Genomic DNA, 5,473 nt, shown 5'->3' with positions numbered 1-5,473 from the left:
GGACTGTTAAGAGAATTTATCATAATACTTACAGAATTTGGTGATGGCAATGGGTGCTCTAGACAAACAATCAGAGAGGAAATAGCAAATCTGAGAGACATTTTAAATGGACTAGTAACAGATTCTGGAGACTGGATAGTTTTGCTAGCTCGAAAGCCTATAAAAGCTCTCTAGCTGATGACCTCATGGTAAATGATTGCCCAATTTGCTCTAATCTTTGCCTAACATCTGGTGACTCATGATATGAATTCATCACTCCAACTAGACTTGTATCCTCACTGTCTCTCCACTCACCTTACCAGTCGTTACCCCCACGCTGATGCATATTTAATTCTAATGTGCCTTCATTTCTCTACTCCACTAATTTTATTTTTACTTGGTCTTTTTTCACTATGCAAATCATACATCCTCCCCAATCACATACCCAACACTGATCTCTCCCTTTTCTTAAAGTTCGAATAGTCTATATCAGAACATGTACTGACTTGTCAGTGATACTACCATTCTCCTTTGATGTAACACACTCTCTTTTCCTTTATTTCCTTTCTGTCGCAAATGTCTGTCATTTCTTCCACAAAACTGCACCTCCAATTTATTATTCTCACTTCCATCACTCTGCCTTCCCTTTTGTCTGTGGTTAAGTTACTTCATGCCTGAATGACATAAACACTGACCAGCAAAGCTTCCAAGTCATTATGTGTCAGACTCTGCATATCATCCCTTTAAGTCCTCATAACAGCAAGCCTATTATCCCATTTTATGGATGAATAAGGTTGCTGAATTCTTCCCATTACAGTATGAGGGAAGTTAGTTTAAACCAAAAGTCCAAATCAAGAACCATCGCCCTTTTAAAGTGTCTTACACATCATTTACCAGTAAATTTATAAAAATTCTTACTTTCATTTTGTTAATTATGTCTTACAAGACAAAACAAAAACAAACCAAGTATTGTGATATATGCCCTTTAGAAAAATGATGCAATTCAACATTTGAGTTGATAGACATTTTGTTTGAATAAAATAAACTATATCACAGTTAGATAAGAATGTACCAGTGAGAGCACTCCTTTGCTCTGCATAATAGAAAAGGCAAATATTTTGCATTTCAGTAAGTCAGCTAGGGAGAGAAGGAAGAAAGGGATTTGGAACAGAGAGACAGACGTAATAATAATTTGTGAGAAAGTGATGGAACCAAGCCAGGGCCTATAGAAGGAAATTACCCATGTGAAACTTCATATAGTGAGCAATAGCTCATGAATTTCTATAAAATGACATTTTTGGTGTTGATTTTGGTGTTATTTTTTGCTTGTTTTATAATTCTATCATTCCCCCCCCCCAAAAAAAAAACTCTGTAAAAGACTATTAAATACAATTTTGAGTTGGTGGTGATTTGCAGAAATCGTTATAAATCTAGAATTGCAGTAAGGTGAAAGAAACCTCAAGTTCACAGTGGCAGGAAAGCATGGTGCCCAGGGAAATTGACTGCTTCTGTTCCTTCAAATATAATTAGAAGAAAGTGGCCTTTGGAAAAGTGTATGTGTGTGTGTGTGTGTGTGAGAGATAAGGAGTTCTTATTTCATAGCGTTGTGGATATTAATGAAAAAGGCTATCCCCAGAGCCTGGAAGAATTGGGTTTGTCTAATTAAAGTATTATTATAAAATAAGTCTTTCATGCTCAAAAGTCCACAAAAACTCCTTTGTACTCAATTGAATCTAATTTATTGGACTAATTTTTTAACTTCTACATAATCTAGTAACATCCTATTTATTTTTAAATTAATTAATTCTCATTTCAATCAGTCTTCCATTGTTTTTCATGCATATATTCACTTACTGCCTACCTATAATACCTGCCAGTAAATAAAGAATTAGACATCTTCATATATGGTTTACACCCTCCAAGTGTTCATTCTACTCCAGAAATCCAGTTCTACAAACTGTCTTCTTACGGCGCGCCTATTTTACCCTTTCCTGTCCTTCCTTATCTATTTTTCTAAACTTCTTCCAAATGATTTCTTTATTCTTTAAACAAGTAATTGTGCTCATTTTTGGCCTCATCTTACACAGACTAACTTGTTCTTTATTTAATAACAGAGGCTTCTTTCGTGTCTCCAGTTATATTATAAACCCAGGGAGGACATATCTCTTACTATTTTATTTCTCTAACGGTGATACAGAACAACATGGTATGGTTGGCTGAATAATGGCCCCCAAATGTCCACATCTTAAAAATCCAGAACCTGTGAATGTTATCTAATATAGCAAAAAAAGAAAGAAAGAAAGAAAGAAAGAAAGAAAGAAAGAAAGAACGAACGAACGAACGAACGAACGAAAGAAAGAAAGAAAGAAAGAAAGAAAGAAAGAAAGAAAGATTTTGCAGACATTATTGAATTAAGGATCTTAGAGTGAAGTATCTAACCTTAGAAGAGGTAGGTAGAGAGAGATTTGATTACAGTAGAGAAGATTACCATATGATCAAGAAAGTAGAGAATGAAGTGATGGGGTCAAGAGCCAGTAGAAGTAGAAGAGGCAAGGAACATAGTCTTCCCTGAAGACTCCAGAAGGAGCCATTCTTCCTGACTCCTTGATTTTAGCCCATTAGTTTCATTTTGAACTTCTAACCTCCAGAATGATGGGAAAAGAACTTTGTGTTGTTTCAAGCCCCTAAATTTGTCATAATTTGTTACAATGGCAACAGCAAACAAATGCAACTTAGTATATAGTAGCTATTTAGTAATTAATCGACCTTTGGACCTTGGGCTGTGGTAAGGACTTTAGGCAAGTACTCCTCTGCTACTCTGTTAAATAACAGTTACTTCTTCATGCCTGTTTAACTCGAAGTAAAAAGAATATACCTTAGTTAAAATGCAAAATAATATATATTAAAAAACATTTTATTAAATCATTTCCCAATTTTTATGTTAACTAATGGTATTTAGATATGTTGTGCTTATTATTAAAAACCAATGATCAATGTTTTATATATAGAGAGAGAGAAAGGGGGATAATAGTCAACATTTTGCTACTCATGCAGTTTATTCTTCAACCTCTAATGTTTACAATATCTACGTTTTCCAATTTTACATTGTTGCATAAATCAGCCTAGAACGTTTCTATTAGAAAAAATAATTTTCTCAGAAGGATGTTTTAATTTATATTTTAGAAAGTATATATTTTGTCTTTTCTAAAAATTGGAATAATTTACATCTGAGTGACTCTTTTTAAGATCATAAGAGAAAAATTACTTAAACAGAATCTTTTTTGAGAAATATAAATGCCAGATGCCACTTTATTATCTTGATAGCCATATATATCCAGCAAATGTATCATGTGTGACAGGTCACCTCACTGTTTTGATAACTGCAGGCCTCACTGCTCTATGTTTATAAAAACAAAAGGGGCTTGTAATATAGTTCATTCAGAATTTGTTATGGGCTGAATTGTGTCTCCACATAATTCATATTAACACCTTAATCCTCAGTAGCTCAGAATATGATTGTATTTGGAGATGAGGCCTTTAAACCAGTGATTAAATTAAAATGCGAACCTTAGAGTGGACCGTCCTTACAAAAAAGGAGCTTAGGATACCCAAAGAGACCAGGAACGTACATGGGAAGGAGGGAAGACAATGCAAGAGGCAGCAAAAGGGTAGATATCTGTAAGCCAAGGAGAGAGGTCTCAGAGGAAACCAACTCTTTTGGCATCTTGATCTTGGACTTCCGGCCTCTAAAACTATGACAAAATAAGCTTCTTTTGTTTAAGTTATGTAGTCTGTGGTATTTTGTTACGGCAACCCTAGCAAACTAATACAGAATTTTAAGGTGTTTTATGTGTCAATCAAACAATGATAGATTTTGCTAATATATATGTAGTAGAGATTTTCTTAAATCTCTAGTTTTTTATGGTTTGTGTAGCCAAGATGTCAGCAGATTTTAATTATTAATATTGAAAGTACTAGCAATACTTCTAATGCTTATGTGTACATATATTTAAAAAACACATACACAAATGGGGAAAAATGTTGTTCACATTTAGCCTACCTAAAATTTTAGCTCTCCAAAAGTTGTCAGAATATGACCACATGGCAGAAAAGATATACAAGAAAGTTTTCGGTCACTCATGGGAAAGAAAGTATGATTTGTCAGAATATGACCACATGGCAGAAAAGATGTACAAGAAAGTTTTCGGTCACTCATGGGAAAGAAGAGGTGGCCTTTTTTACTCAGGGACTATGGGAAGCAGAATTCTAAAATTTCTCCAAGATCCCAAGCCCTTGTTGTACATGCCCTGAATCATCTTCAAGACAGTGAATAAGATGGATTTTTATTCCAATGGTTACATTATGTTATATGACATAATTACACGTAAGATAGGAAACTTAGCCAGGTGGTCCTGATCTAATCACATGAACCCTTTAAAAGCAGAAAGTTTTCTATGGCTAGTTTGCAGAAGTAGAAGTAAGACATTTGAAACAAAAGAAGGATTTGATATACCGTTGTTGGGTTGAAAATGGAGAAGACCATGTGGAAAGGACCTGAGAGTAAACTATATAATCTCTTTAAGAGTAAAAAATTCAGGATCTCAGTACTACAACTGATAGTAGCTGGATTATACCAAGTACCTGACTGAGCTTCTAAACAGATTCTTTCCCAGCCCTTCTAATGAGAACTCATCTTTAGCCTTGTGCTTGAGCAGAGAACCTAACATCATCTTGCTGGACTTTGGACATAGAAAACTATGAACTAATAAAGGAGTGCTGTTTTAAGCTTCTAAATTTATTCAGCAATAGAAAACAAATACAGGGACTATTTAAGGGGCTATAATAGTACATTCAGTCTTCTTTAGAGCCAAAATTAATTCCAAGATTAAAAAATGAGTAACATTCTTGTGTGTTCAACATCTCTTAACTTTTGAGCTTAATGGTTTTAAAATGTTTATTAAAATATTATATTATTCTCTAGTAGCATAACTTTGAGGGTCATTAAATGAACATTGTGTGTTTTATTGTACAGGAAAACTGATTAACATTCAATTATAACTCAACCAATCTTTACATTACTCATAACCATTAGGAACCAATTTTGTCAAAAAATCAATGACCGTTGCTGTTTAATAAATGGATCCACATGCATAAAAAAGATGTAATCACAAAATAGATGTATAGTATATGTAAGAGGAATATTAATGTACATGTAATATTGATGAATGTGTAACAATAAACAGAAAAAAAGCAGTTTTCAACCAACTAGACTGAACACAGATGAGAAGGTAGTTCTTTTGAAATAGAGACAGTTGTGAAACAATTAGGAAATAATCATGTTGGAGAAAGAAATTTTGAACAATATGGAAAATCTGTATGGAAGATTTTTTTTTTTGCAATGTAGAACTGTGAAGAGGTATAAAACGTACTAGCCTAATTATCACAGAAGTCATATTTACATTCGAAAGATCACATTTCTTGCAATTCCTTCCCT

The sequence above is a fragment of the Pteropus alecto genome, unplaced genomic scaffold, assembly GCF_000325575.1.
Source record: "Pteropus alecto unplaced genomic scaffold, ASM32557v1 scaffold76, whole genome shotgun sequence".
In the NCBI taxonomy this organism is placed as follows: domain Eukaryota; kingdom Metazoa; phylum Chordata; class Mammalia; order Chiroptera; family Pteropodidae; genus Pteropus; species Pteropus alecto.
This window is presented reverse-complemented; position numbering follows the sequence as displayed.